The sequence below is a fragment of the Pinus tabuliformis genome, chromosome 3_1 (genome assembly GCF_031772625.1).
Source record: "Pinus tabuliformis cultivar Carrire ecotype Pingquan chromosome 3_1, CPIR1, whole genome shotgun sequence".
NCBI classification, from domain to species: domain Eukaryota; kingdom Viridiplantae; phylum Streptophyta; class Pinopsida; order Pinales; family Pinaceae; genus Pinus; species Pinus tabuliformis.
Genome location: NC_142301.1, coordinates 320,572,302 through 320,588,657, shown reverse-complemented (window position 1 = coordinate 320,588,657; position 16,356 = coordinate 320,572,302).

Below are 16,356 nucleotides of genomic sequence, written 5' to 3'. Positions count from 1 at the left end.
CTATCTCAGTTTGCCCATTAGATTGAGGATGATAAGATGAGCTATGAGCTAACTGAGTACCAAGACAAGAAAATAATTCTGTCCAAAAATTTCCAGTGAAAATGGGATCTCTGTCACTTACAATAATCTTTGGGTTTCCATGTAGCTTTTGAATTGTTTCCATAAATGCAAAAGAAACTGTACTGGCTTTAAATGGATGTGATAATGCACAAAAGTGTGCATACTTAGTAATTCTGTCAACTACCACCATGATGACACTCTTTCCCTTAGACTTGGGTAAACCTATGATAAAATCCATTGAAACCTCCTCCAAACGTTGGCTTGGAATGGATAAAGGTTGTAATAGACCCGGTGTCTTAATTGTTTCAACTTTATTTTGTTGGCAAACCAAACATTCTGCCACAAACTTTTGAATATCTGATTTAAGGCCATCCCAAAAAAATTCCTTCTTAACCCTGTGGTAAGCTTTTAAAAATCCTGAGTGCCCTCCTAAGGGAGAAGTGTGCAATTCCATAAGAATCTTCTGTTTTAGTTGGGAATTCTTACAGAGGTATAAGCGATCTTTGTACCATAATGAATCATTTTGCTAGCTAAATGTATTAGACGTACTGGAATCTTGTTGTAACTTTCAAATAAGTGTCCACACTTCTTCGTCATCCTTCCATTCCTCCCTTGCTTTGTTTATCCAATCTGGTTGGATAATAGAAATGGCGCACAACAATTCTTCCACATCCTCATCCTTTCTAGAGAGTGAATCTGCCACCACTTTTTGCTTCCCTTTTTTGTAGATGATTTCAAAGTCATAACCCAACATCTTTGTGACCCACTTTTGTTGCTCTTCAGAGGATAATCTTTGTTCTAAAAAGTATTTAAGGCTATCATGATCCGTTTTTACCTTGCAGTGTCTTCCCATTAGGTAGGGTCACCATTTCTTAAGTGCATGGAGTATTGCCAACATTTCCTTCTCATAAATAGCTTTGTGTAAAAACTTTCCCTGATTGGACGACTTTCAAAAGCAATGGGTCTTTCATCTTGCATTAAAACAACACCAATTCCATTTCCTGAAGCATCACATTCCACAATAAAGGTTTTTGTGACCGGTGTAGCTAAGACCGATGCTTGGCACATTGCCTCTTTAAGATGTTCGAAGGCCTTTGTTGCTACTGGAGTCCATGAAAATGCATCTTTCTTCAATAATGTTGTTAGAGGTGCTGCTATTCTCCCATAATTCTTAACAAACATGCGATAATACCCTGTCAACCTGAGAAATCCTCGCAGATGCTTTATGGATGTGGGGTTTTTCCATTCGTTAATGGATTTAATTTTGTTAGGGTCTACCTTAACTCCTTCATGAGATATAATATGACCTAGATATTCCACCTCTTGTACTCCAAAGAAACATTTGGATCTTTTTGCATATAATTGTTTCTCTTCCAATAGTTGTAGCACCCTGTCAAAATGTTCAACATGATCCTTCCAAGACTTGTTGTAGATTAGTATATCATAAAAAACTACTAACACAAATTTTCTAAGGAATGGTTTGAAAATGGAATTCATCAAACCTTGAAATGTTAAAGGTGAATTGGTAAGGCCAAAAGGCATGACCAAAAATTCATAATGACCCTCATGAGTTCTAAATGTTGTTTTCAGAATGTCTTCAGTCTTCATTCTAATTTGATGATATCCTGAACGAAGATCCAACTTGGTGAAGTAAATTGATCCGTGCAATTCATCAATGACAGGAATGGGAAACTTATCTTTAATAGTGAGATTGTTGAGCTCCCTATAATTTGAACACATGTGCCATGATCCATCCTTCTTGTGCACTAATACTACTGGAGCAGAGAAAGAACTTTGACTCGGTTGAATTATACCAGCCTCTAGCATTTCTGCAACCATACGTTCAGTTTCACTCTTTTGGGCTTAGGGATATCTGTATGGCCTGATGTTTGGAGGAACACTTCCTGGAATCAGATGAATAGAATGATCATGATCATGAATACGTGGGAGACCTTTGGGTGTCTCAAATACCTTGGAATGATTTTCCAAGAATTTTTGGAGATCTGTAGAAATAGATGATTCCAATGTGGAAACATCTAGCGAACATAATTGTGCAATTACACCTCTTTGTTCCTTTTTTAGAAGCTTTGTCATACCGTTAGAGCTAATTATCTTTCTCGGTTTCCCTGCAATACCCCTTAATTCAACTTCCTTTCCTTCCACAGAAAATTTCATGAAAAGTTCTTGAAAATTAAAAGCTATTGTACCCAAGGATTGTAGCCACTAGACTCCTAGTACAACATCAGTACCTCCCATTGGAATGGAAAGCATTGGGCTAGTCAATATATATTCTCCCATGGATAGCTTGATGTTATGGCACTTTCCTGAGAAATTTATTGTTCCTCCATTTGCAATCATCACTTGACACTCTTGTGCTGGATATAAGAAGCAATTCAATTCTTTTGCTACCTTACAATGAAAAAAATTGTGGGTACTTCCTAAATAAATCAACACTATTACCTTTTTCTTCTTGATTTGTCCTTCTATCTTGATGGTTTGAGGAGTGGTAATTCCTGCCAATGCATTACAAGATATGGTTGGATTCATTTCTTATTTATCTAGGCTTTGTTCTTGGAGTATATCCTCTTCTTTTGACCTTTCTTGCTCCTTTTCTTCTTCCTCTTCACAATCTATGTAGAATAATTTCTTCTCAGCACACTTAGGACCTTTAGTGTATTTGCTATCACAACTGTAACAAAGCCCTTTTGATTTTTTTTCTTCCAATTGTTTTGGTGTCAACCTTATAGGTTGTGGAAGACTAGGGGAAACAACACTTCCATATTTATAGTTGTGAGTGGTATGCTTCCTCGTTGCCATAATTTTGCTTTCCATTTTTCTTGCTAACCTGAATGCCTTCTTTAATGAATCAAGTTCCCAAAGGTGAATATCATGTTGGATATTATCCTTTAAAATACCTATGAACACATCAATCCTATGCTCCTCTGGAATATTTTTTACCCTTATGTTCAATTTTTGGAACTCCTCAATGTGCTCCATTATTGAACCCTTTTGTTTGAGACTTATCAATTGGCTAAAAAAAGTGTTGATTTTTGTATCCTCATAATGTACTGTCAATTCTTCCATAAAAATTTCCCAATTGATAATTTGTTTACGAGAGCAAAGCCATTGATACAATACAAACTGATTTGGTTCCAAATATAAAGTTGCAATACGTACCTTTTGTGTGTTTTGCACATTATTGAGATCAAAAAATTGCTCCATCTGTAATATCCATGTTGCGGGATCCTTGCCATCAAAATTCCTCATATAAATTTTTGGAATATGGTGGGTCTTCGATCCCACATTAGAGTCTATGAAATCATAACTAACATTTCTTTTGTTAGCATCATGAGTTTCCTTTACTAGCTTTTCACCATTACTAAGTATTTCTTGTAGAAAATTTGTCAAATCTGTCTTCAAAACTGCTATGCCTGTCTTCAAATCTATCTTCAAATCATCAATCTTAGCTTCCACGCCCTTTATCTTAGATTCCAAGCCATTTATCTTAGCTTCTGTTAGCTTTTGTGAGAGTGAAATTTGTTGCACTTGGTCATGTAATTTTGATATATCATGTAGCATTTCTTCCTCTTCTTCATGAGTCATGCTAGGGCTTTCAAGTTGCTTACTAGGTGTTTGCATTTTCTTTCCTTGGGGCATCAGTTATCGATAAAAATTCTCTACTATGCCCTTTGAATTCCTTCAAAATAATTTTTCAAACCAAGCTTAAGAATTTTTTTTAAAAAGTCTACACACCTTTTTTCACTTTGTAGGAGCTCGATATTGCCTCTGATGTCTCTCTATAATTTCGAATCATCCAGTTCTGAAATTGCAATCTATAGTAGCCCTTTGTCTCCTCTTTCCAATGCCACCAGTTCGATCCCAATTGGATTCTCCAAGGAAGAGTTATGTCAAATCTCCCACGGTGACCTGATTATAGACTAGTTCCGTAGAGCGAACTTGTACGACATACCACGTGTCCCTGTTTCGAACTTTGGCTCTGAAAACGATATAAAAGAAACTACAGTCTATCCTCTTTCTATACCTTCTTATGAAATTTCAATCTGATGCTCAGAGAGAAAGTTATGATGATTTTCCCCAGGCCACCTGTTTGGAATGTAATTCAGGAGTCTACAAAAAGACCAACTTCCTTAGATCATATCTCCACAAATGTAGTGCAAAAATATCTAAAATTTGGACCCAAGATTTAGCGTGATGTCTTATCAAATGGTTTTTTTTTAGCTTCTGAAACATCACAGAAAAAAAGTTATAGCGAAAATTCCACGATGACCTGTTTGGAGCAGCGAAACCCTAGAATCCAAAGCTCTGATACCAAATGTTATGAACTAGCTCAAGAAAAAAATAGAAAAGATAGATCCACGCCTTAGAATTTAGCCTCTTCGAGGGGGCAACCTCCTTTACATTACATAAATGAACAATTCTTAGATGATTCAAATGACAAAACCTCCTTTCTATATATAGGAGTCTAAGGAGTCACAATATAACCCAGTCGACCTAACAATAATAATATAAAGCCACAAAAATAACAGTAGAGGGATTCTATGGGGCACAGTAATAACAATATGGGGGCAATAGGGGCACAACAATATTAATAAGGGATACAACTACAATAGTAATGGGGTAATCACTAGTATTATAGGGACCCAAAAAATGGACTGTGGGATCCCAAAGTGTACCCAACCCTATTGAAAGAAGAGCTTAGCATTGGCCTCTCCTGTGATACTCTTCTTACAGGCCGATAGAATGGCCATTTTAGATAAGATGTTGACAACCACAAAAACACAGTCATTTCCATGCTTATTAGAAGGAAGGTCTGACATGTAATCCATGGAGATGGATTCACAAGGTCAATTAGGAGTAGGAAGATATTAGTATATAGGCCTTGCTTCTTAATGTTTGGTTTCACAATGGCGGAGGTAGTGCAAGATCTGTTGTACTTCCCATCATCTTGTTAGAGGCTCACCTAATAAAAATATTTCTGCAACACTACCACTATTTTCTCTACCCCGAAATTTTCAGCAACTCAACTGTAGTTCACCTCCAAAATCATCTTGGCATGCTCACTTGAAGGAACACAAAGGTGTCTCAAGTGGCATAACAGTGCATCCTAGAGGTGAAAATTTTGAACTTTCTTGCCTTAAAGGAGTGTCTTGTATGTGTCTCTCAATTCTGGATTGCTCTTGTAAAGAGGCGGCCACCCCACAGTCTCGTGCCCATAAGAGTCGAGCACAGTGGTCATCGCCATGATCGGAGGCTGATTGAGATAGTCCGCAACATTTTTGGTACTTCCCTTCTTATACTTAATGTTCAAATGGAACTATTGTAGGTATGTGGACCATTTCTAATGGCAATCATTCTGAATTTTCCCTTATGTCTGTATTAACTGCAGGGATCAGTGGTCTATCTGGATGACCATTTCATTCACCATAATGTAATGCTTCCATTCTCAGCAGGCCTGCACAATGGAATATATCTCTTTTTCATAAGCGGGATACTTTCAGACTATGTTTGAAAGTGTCTCACTATGATATACCACTGTATGTCCCTACTGAGTAAGAACTGCACCAATATCATAGTCAAAGGCATCTATTTCAATCTCAAATGGTTGCTGCAAGTTCGATAATATGAGAACTGGTGCAGAGCAGAGGTGATGCTTCAACTCATAAAATGCCTTCTATTGGGGTTCATACCAAAAGAACTTTTATTTTTCTCCTCCCTTGGTAACTTGACTCAAGGGCCAAATGATATGAGAGAACCCCAACATGAACTTGTGGTAGAAGTTGGCAAGGCCTAGAAAGTTGTAGAGCTCTGTTAGAGTGGTTGAGGTTGGGAAATCCCGAATGAATTGTATCTTGGCCACATGCATACCCTACTCATCAATGATTTACCCTAGATATTGAACTTGCGTCATGCCAAAAGCACATTTCTCCAAATTGGCACACATCTTGTATTGTCACATGGTTTGGAGGACTTGTCAAATATGTTGGAGGTGCTCTTCCAAACTATGGTTGAAGATCAATATGTCATATAAATACACTACCATGAATGCATTGGTGAAGGGTTGCGAGATGTCATCCATCAATATCATGAATGTTGTGGGGGCATTCATCAACCCGAAAGAGATGACCAACCATTCGAAAAGGCCCTCCTTAGACTTAAAGGTATTCTTCCACACATCAAAGGGTTTGATAGCCACCTGGTGATAATTGAACTTCAAATCAATCTTGTTGAAATATTCCCCCCCTTGATCTTGTTTAGAAGGTCATCAATCCATGGGATTGGGTGCCTATTCCATACAGTGATCTTGTTCAGCACCTGATAGTCAATACAGAGTCTCCAGGTCCCATCCTTCTTCTGTACTAATATGATCAAGTTCCCACAGGTTGATGAGCTTGTCCTAATGTACCCTTTCTACATCAACTCTTGAATTTGAATCTTGATCTCATTATTCTCTAGAACATAACATCGATAGATTACTCCATTGAGTAGTGGATCACCCAGGGTCAGATCGGTGGGGTGCTTGACCTGACAGTGCATAGGCACCCTCATAGGTGAGGAGAAAATGTCCCTATACTCCTCCACGTCCTTGTCCATCTATTGTTGTTGTGTAGAGGGGCCTTGTCTGGAAGTTGTGGCCATAATATTCTCTTTCCCTAAGGTTGAATCATAAGGAAAACAAATTTCCTGGTCTATGAAAGGATTTTACTGCATTTCTTTGCAGTGATCAAAGAAATGGTGGTAGGGAGGGTTACCTCCGGTATCATGCACAACTTACTTCCCAAAGTAATAATCACAAAGCAAGGTCTAGACTCATATACAACATGTCACTTCCTGTTATAGACATTTTTGGGCACTGCAACCCCAATCATACATGTCCATAAACCAAGGGCTCCTAAGCCCCTAAAAGTGTTGCTTCACACCCTAAAGGAACAAGGTCAGCTGATTACATCATCTCCTAGAAGTTCTCCACAGAAAACTGCTCAGAACTGGTCAAAGCTGGACCATACAGACTGCCCAGTGCAGAGGGTGCAATGCATCTCACCTGCTCAGTGTAAAGGGTGCGATGCATACTGGAAATCCCTTCTGTAGGGTACGACGGGCGAGAGTAGACAAATGGCAGAGACAATTTGCAAGCTGGATTGTCATGGAATCTTCCAGAAACTTCTCCTGGGACACTTGCCTCTCTAAATTCACCCAGGGATGAGTAAGACATCATCAATATCCAAGTGGAATCAAGAACTATCAGAGAGAGGACACTACTGACTCACCCCCCTGTAATCATCTATATATGGATCCCTCATCACAGAGATCCAGGGGCTGGAATTTTGTATCTTGTAAGGAAGTGTTGTTGGTTTCTTGGTGGAATATCATAGTGTTGGGTGATCTAAGCTTTTCATGAGGTGAAGAAGGGCTCTCATGAGGGAGGATGATGTTGGGTCAGAACAATTGGTTGTAATCCTCTTTTCTATTCTTGATATTAATAAAGCTATTCAAGTTTTCCTCCACATTCTTGTATGTTTGATGATATATGCATTTGTGTGGTCAATATATATCTGGTCTTATATTGTTTATGATTGTATATCTCTGTTCTTCGATAGTATTATGCTGCTTTGATTCCACAGGTTCTCTTTGAATCCAGGTAGATGAAGGAAAAGCGGCAAGGATCTATCAGAAGGGAGAGGAACCAAGCAAGGAACCAAGCACAAGACTGAGGTTGGTCTCCTTTTTTCCCCTCTTATCTACCTCTCATAAAGGAAAGTGAAAGTAGTTTTAGTTTGTTTGTTTCTAAGATAGCTACTAGTCTTAGTGGGACTAGCAGCTCCGAGTGGACACTAGATTTCCTGATAAAAAAATGGTGACTCCAATGGGGAGCGAATAGATTGTTTGCTTGTCTATATTTGTTTGTTTTATAAACTTACAGATGGAGCCTGAAGTCAAGCCAGCTAGCCTTCGAACTACATTTTCTATGTAAGTGCAAAGTAGATCAATGCTGCTTCAGTCTATCTCTGGGTTTTGTTTATAAACTGAACAATTGATTTGCAAACCTTCTAATTGCCCTAGTGGTGGCTCTAGTAACCTCATTAGATCAACCCGTGTGATTTATATTTACTGAACATCACTTTCTTGGCCTAAATCCCTGAACTGAGCTGTAAACTGTGACCAAAGACCAAGTAAGAGTCTCGCACTGGTACCATCACACCCTCTCTTCAAGGAAGTCTATATGCATCACACCTCCCATGTGCAGTAGGTGGGATGCATACTGGTTTCCTTGTGTAACAAGTGCAATGGTCATAAAAGGCTAATTTTGCCTTCAGAATTTGGTTTTTCTTCACTCTCTTCAACTCTATTAAGGAGTTTTGCTATCTGTGATCAGTATACCACTGTGGAAACCCCCCTTCCTTTCCATCATTCCGCCTCCATAGTACAAAGAATTGTGAATGTTTTTATGTATAATGCATCATTTAGAGTTCTCTTTTACAAAGAAGTAGCATAATCAAACTGTCATCTTTTGATTTGGAAGTGTCGCAAGTGTCGTTTTCAGTCAAAGAAAAGAATTCTATTGTTCTTGATGGTAAATTATACAGTTACTCCTGTATTTGATTTGAATTAGTAGTTTTTTCAAGTGTTGAAAGAAGTTTTCAATTCAAAACAGAAAAGTGTCGTCATTATCTTCCTTTTTTTTGAAGAGAAATTTGTTAGTACTGTCGCTTTGAAAAGATAATTCAGATTTGTACTTAGCATTCTTCTTGTCATTCACACATTAAGAAGGATGAAAACAAATACATGCATGTGCATTTGCATTTAGACTGCTTGTTGGTTTGATTTAGGATAGTGCATCTAGTGTATGCTCTCTGCTCTATGTTGAAAGAATATCATCTCTCTTTCTTTAGTAGCTAGGATTTTCATTGCAAAAATAAGATTAAACAATTGTTTATCATCTTAGATTGCATTTTAGAAATTGTATATCTACATCATGCGGTGAACCTAAAAGGAAAATTTCGTAAGAATGATCAACTGTAAAATAAATTCAATGAACATAAAAACGCTTTGGAACCTAACACACAACATTTAGAAGTCTAGGCTAGAGACGTATTCTGGCGTAATAAATCCTGGTAACTATCACTTTCATTGTTGGTTGGGTGATTCCTCCTCTTTGAGACGACAAGTGCCAGTATGGACTTGTGCTCCCATGTACCATCGAGTATATATTGGGAGACCACAATAGGCTATATCCTTTATCCATAGGAAATCGTGTCTGCCTCCATATCAATCGCAATGCACTAAACACAACATTCGGGAAGATTGACTGCCATACTGTAAAAAGCATTCTACAGTTTTGTGATTGGTTTGGTAATCCCTCCGTCTAGATTTCCAGAGCAGTCTCTTTTGTTCCTTTTTAGACTCCTTAAAGGAAAAGGTCCATATGATCACTTGTAACTTCAGATTCATTAAAAATTGAAGGCGACTAGAGTCATCTTTTGTTTTTTCTCAACTCTTAAAAATTGGAAAAACAAGTTGTATCAAAGCGTCTAAAATTCATTTAATTCGGAATCATTTTCCCCTTTATTTTGAGTTGATCGAGTAATCCACAATTGTGGAAGAAAGTTAATCGAAATCGCTAGAAAATCTTTTGGATAGACTAGATATGTTTGAAAAATTGTCGACATCTAGGACTGTGTCATCCGACGCAGCAGTGTCAGAGCCTCCTGTTGCTACTCTAACGATGTTCGCCGGTATACCATCTGTCCCGACAAGTTATCAAAAACAAGCCGGAGTCCAATCAGGGACTGTTTCGATGACATGGTTAGTTCCTATTTCTTCATCCAGATTCTCATCTGGTATGTATTATGTTGAAACTCAACAAATTGATCCAATGTGTCTTCAAAGGCCAATCTACCCTTTAAGTACTGGATTGCCACCATATGGGGGACATTATGCCTTTTCATTGTTCCCTCCTGGAGAACAACCATATGGGAGGTTACAACAAAGTTCAGGTCCAACTGGAATGACATCCAGCGGTTGGGTACCAATACTACCTCAGCAACCAAGGGTTGTATATTCAATGCAACCAGTCCATCCTATGTCAAATATTCCCACTATACCTACTACGGTGACTACATCGCAAGTACAAGTGCTACCTATTGTATGTCAACCCCATGTTTCTTAGGTTACAATACAACATCCTCTCTCAGTCTCAGCGATTCAATCACAACCTCAGGTTAGTGCCTCCTTATCTAGAGTGACTGAGGCTCAAACAAGTACTATGACTCATCATCTTCGTTAATCATCTAGTATTGGACAATAGCAAATGGTCCAACAACCATGGCTGGTTCAATCTCAACAACCGCAATTCCAACAATCATATCAAGGACCTGAGCAACAAGCCTTTGTAATTAATGGGCAGGCGCATTTCCAAAGCGGTTATCAACAACCATACTATAATGGTTATGTCCATCAACCTTATCAAAGTTACCAGCATCAAATACATTATGCTGGTATGCAAAGACCCACTACGCAGGCGATTCCATCTTATCCTGGGTATGCTTCACCTAACCTGAATCAACAATTTCCCTTTGTAGCAACTCTAGAATTACCAGATCTAAACCGCTGGCGAATGATCCAATTGCTTACACCCCTTGGTGGCCGGCGATTCCGCATAAACTTCCATCAGATATTCCTAAATTTAATGGAAATCCGGGTGAAGACCCATCGAATCATGTGATGACCTTTCATCTGTGGTGTTCATCCAACACTCTCAATGATGATTCGATCAGGCTTCGCCTTTTTCAGCGAACATTAATTGGTCTGGCAGCAAAATGGTATATCAAATTGCGTAGAGCTTTATTTGATAACTTCAGCACCCTAGCCACAACCGTTTTTACCCATTTTCAGTTACCCATAAGGTACGAAACAAGAACAAAGCTTCTTACCAATTTCAAACAGACAACGGCCACTCACATATCTGATCATATTCATGAGTGGCGACGTCATCGTAGAATGGTAAAAACATATGTTCCTGATCAGCTGCTAGCTGAATGGTTTATTAAGTCATTATTACCTTCTATTACGAAAGATGTGGCAAAGGGAGGAGTTGTCACTGAAGAGCAAGTCATTGCTCGTGCGCAGTATCTAGACTTGATATATACTCAGTCTGGCATGCTCTAGGATAAAATTTCTGATGCTCCTAGACCAGAGTTTTCCGTTCCTCCTCCTTCTAAATCAAACAAAGACTCTCATGCTGGCGATGGCGTGATAGGTACGACAAGCACAAAAACTGCAAAGGCTACATCTAAGAAATCTCGTATGGTTTCTAGTCAAAATGAAAATGAAGAGCCTCTTGCCTCAGAGGTCAATGCTGTGTCAATTGACAAGCGCAAAAATCCAAAGCAACTAGGGGGCAAGAAGAAAGGGAAAAGAAAAAAGAAGAAGAAACAGGAGGAGTCGTCTCCTGAAAAATTTTGTACAAACCCTTATGGGCAAAGGAAACCCCCTGCGGGGTGTGAGATATGCGATGAGGATCATCGGATGAGAGATTGTCCACATAAAGCTGAGCTTAGAAAATTCTTCAAGAATTCAAAAACCTCAGTGGTATTGACTGATCCATTCCCAAACCCAGGAACCAATCTGGTTGCTAGTGATAATGCTTCCCAATCCCAAGTGCTTATGTTGTCCATTTTAAAATAGCAAAGTGATGTTTTGATATCGACAAGGAATAAAGATTAAGGGAATCCACATCTATCGAACAACAAGGCTACTGATCAACATAGTAGCTCGACAACAACTTCGATCGAAGTTGTGCCACCCATCATTCCTGAACTAACGATAAAGCTGCCAAAGGGAGTAGTACACAAATCGACATTTAATCCTCATGCCAGAGCAGCACAGCATTATAATATAGTGGAGGATCTGGCCCAATCGCCATCTGCTATGTCGACACTTGAGGTACTGCAATATTGCCCCTCCCAAAAGCAGGCTTTATTATCAGCGATAGGTGGGATTGACCCAACAGGTTCGAATCTTGTGTCCTTTAATCACAAAGGATATGACCCTCAGTTACCAGCTCAACTAGCTTTCCTGATTCAAGTGAAAGCCCTCAACAAAACTGTTCATCGAACAATTATTGATGAGGGAGCATCTACATGTATTATGTCAATGAGTTGCTAGAAAACTTTAGGATCTCCACCCTTTTCACTATCATCAATGATGTTGAAATCATTTGATGGATGAACATACACTCCATATGGGATTTTAAGTAACTTGAAAGTCGAACTGGGGGGCAAGATAGTAGAAATTGATGTTGAAGTTATCGATGGAAACCTCGATTACAACATCCTACTGGGAAGGCCCTGGATTTATGTTATGGCTACTGTTGTGTCAAAATACTTTAGAAAGATTTCATTTCCTTTTCAAGGAGGAATTACAATAGTTGATCAACAAACCTTCCTTCCCAATAGTACACAAGTTACGGGAAGCATTCCAATAATCCATGGAAGCTCTCATTCGCTTCAAAATGTTGGAGTAGGCATCCTAAAAGACCCTACCTTAATGGGTACTTTTTCCCTACCACCTCCGAGTAATCTGGCAAAAGTGGCTACGGTGGAAACCTGCAATATGATATCTTCTATGTCTAAAAGATTTGGAAGATTCCTAAACATTTTGTCAACATGGATCATCGCCATTTTAGAAATATTGTAGCAATAAATTTTCTTAGCCTGGGGGGCAAACCCAAATCAATGCTCATCAAGTGTTTGGATAGATAGGTCTAAAGAATATGGCACCTCTTCAAATCCTTGGTCGCATGCACATTCTACAGACAAAGGAATCATTCAATAAATGATGATAGGAGAGGCACCATGGGAAGATCACCACCATCGTTCCCATCTTCCGGATTACCACGAATATTATTCCAGCGACCCTAATCATCCTTCAGTTTTTTATTTTCTATCAAATACTATAAATACGGTGGATTATGAGGATAGTTCTTTTACTGTGTCAACCTCATTAAAAAAATGAAACAAATCCCTTTCCAAATTGAATCTTTGATTACGATCTCGTAAACTCCAAGTCGAGTATTTCAAAGATATCAAAGGTAAACCTTCATTCCAACCACCGTGATGAATGCAATGAATATTGGGGGGCATGCAACTCGATTTGTGTTATTATGCTGGGTCATGCACCTCGATTTGCATTATTATGCTGGGGGCATGCAAACTCACCACGAGCAATGTTACCGCAGGGTTGAAGCTCGTTAAAAAATAAACCCACCACGAGCAGTTTTACACAAAGTTCAAGCTAGTTAAAAATTAAACCTAAGCAATGAGCACATGTTCCACCAGAGTTTAAGCTCATTAAAAAATGAACCAACCTTCGGTAAATAACCGTTGTGAATGCATTATCATCAGCTCTTGAGCCTTGGTCGTGTTCTCATCATCACCTCCACTCTGTTTTAGCCAATCATTCACCTCCATTTGATTATTTACCCCTTTTGAGGAACAACTACGAAGAGTGATTCTGTTAGCCATCCTTGTGACACGGCCGTGATTGGAAAATTCCAAACCTTACCTGGAATCAGCTGCTACATGAAATTATCACTCGTTCCTCAAAAAATGAGTCTCCTTTAAGCTCTTTTTGTCTGACTTGTAAAATATGAAAATATTTCCGAGGAGTTGGCCTCTCCAGATCTTTAAAGCTACCGGAGTGCTATCCTCCTCTAGATTTTAATCTTTTTGGAGCTGAGGGATTATTACACAAAAAGATCGAGCGCTTGTCTTGTTCGGCTCGTTAAAAATATCAAAAATTCATCCCTTTCATATTATTTTATACTTTTTCGGACTTAAGGGATTATATGACGAAAAAGGATTATTGGAGTTTCCTTTACATCCCTTTCAGACTCTCTAAAATTGAAAAGGACCAAGTTATCTTTGTCATTAAACTCGTTAAAACCAAATAGCGACAAACTTGTCCATATAGACAAGAATGAGTTTCACTGTAGCTAGGCTCGTTAAAACATAGTGACGGGTTTGCCCGAAGGGAAAATTATAGAACAAGCATATGTTATCTTCCTCAAGCTTGACAAAAATAAAGAGGTACTAGTCAGCAATGACTGGGGAAAAATTGGGAAGAAAACTTGAAGAAACTTTATTGGTAGCAAGTTTCTCTTGAACATGACACTTTCACTCCACATCCAAGTCAGGTTGGGTTATTCCGTTCACCGGTCATATCACCATTGGTCCATCGCACCACCATCCATGTTTGGCGTTGACGCTACCAATCCATGTCAGTGTCACTGGTATGTTCAAGAGAAGTCACTCAGAGAATTCACCTGTGTCTCATCCGCTGCAATACATTCATGCTCCATTATTTCATGATCGCCACCCTGAACCCTGTATCATCAGATAGTTTTCATCTCCGAAATCATTTACTCCGTTCCGTGTCATAGATGTGGGATTCATAAAGGCCTTCCTACAACAGGTTGCTTCTTGTCAACATCAGCTCATTATCCAAGAAGTTGACTTAGGAACAATCCTTTCAATACTTTGAAGCTTGCATGCCCCAATGGCAAGTTTCTCACTTCCGGCGACAGGTTTACATCAATGGCCTTCGACCGAAAGATTTTGCGTGGTGTTCGATGCCAAGTCCCTTTTCACACCACACAAATTATACTGTAGTACCTTGAGGGTCATCATCATTATCGGTGATTCCTCTCATGCTTGTTAACAGCTTACATCATTGGCTGGTAATCAGGCGATGTATTTCCATGTTCGACTCCAGAACATCTTTCACATGGATCGACTTGTACTCCGAGTGAAGATTGAATGAGTTTGAAGACCCCATATCTAGTTTCATCCATCCAGGCTGCAATATATTCAGGAAAATAAAGACATCAAATGTACATCATTGCTGCACAGATGATCATCCAAATCAAAGGATGATGGCTCTATCAGAATCATCAGTCTGCCACACAGACAGTTGTCTGTCTTATGTACATGAAAATGAATTTATAAAGCTGAGCATGGGAATGCCCGCCTCAGCTAGATCATGAAAAATATTATGAAGATAATGTATTGTATTATATCTTATTATAGGTCACCTTCCATCTCGAAAAAAATTCATATCCTCATGATAAATCATTTCACCCGACATCAAAAGATTAACGACCTCATGCTTTAGGGGGCAACTGTTATAGACATTTTTGGGCATTGCAACCCCAATCATACATGTACATAAACCAAGGGCTCCTAAGCCCCTAAAAATGTTGCTTCACACCCTACAGGAACAAGGTCAGCTGATTACATCATCTCCTAGAAGTTCTCTACAGAAAACTGCTCAGAACTGGTCAACGCTGGACCATACAGATTGCCCAGTCTAGAGGGTGCGATGCATCTCACTTGCTCAGTGTAAAGGGTGCAATGCATATTGGAAATCTCTTTTGTAGGGTGCGATGGGCGAGAGTAGACAAATGGCAGAGACAATTTGCAAGGTGGATCATCATGGAATCTTCCAGAAACTTCTCCTAGGACACTTGACTCTCTGAATTTGCCCAGGGATGAGTAAGAGATCATCAATCTCCAAGTGGAATCAAGAACTATCAGAGAGAGGACACTAATAAAAATCCTAGAAGTTGACTCACCCCCCTACAATCATCTATATATGGATCCGTCATCACAGAGATCCAGAGGCTGGAATTTTGTATCTTGTAAGGAAGTGTTGTTGGTTTCATGGTGGAACATCATAGTGTTGGGTGATCTAAGCTTTTCATGAGGTGAAGAAGGGCTTTCATGCTGGAGGATGACACTGGGTCAGAACAATTGATTGTAATCCTCTTTGGTATTCTTGATATTAATAAAGCTATTCAAGTTTTCCTCCACATTCTTGTATGTTTGATGATATATGCAGTTGTGTGGTCAATATATATCTGGTCCTATATTGTTTATGATTGTAGATCTTTGTTCTTCGATAATATTATGCTGCTTTGATTCCACAGGTTCTCTTTGAAGCCGGGTAGACAAAGGAAAAGAAGCAAGGATCTATCAGAAGGGAGAGGAACCAAGCAAGGAACCAAGCACAAGACAGAGGTTGGTGTCCTTTGTGCCCCTCTTATCTACCTCTCATAAAGGAAAGCGAAAGTAGTTTTAGTTTGTTTGTTTCTAAGATATCTACCAGTCTTAGTGGCACTAGCAGCTCCAAGTGGACACTAGATTTCTCGTTAACACTTCCACAAGTATGGTTATCCTAATAATAAATCACAAACTTCAAGAGGGTCAACATCACACAATA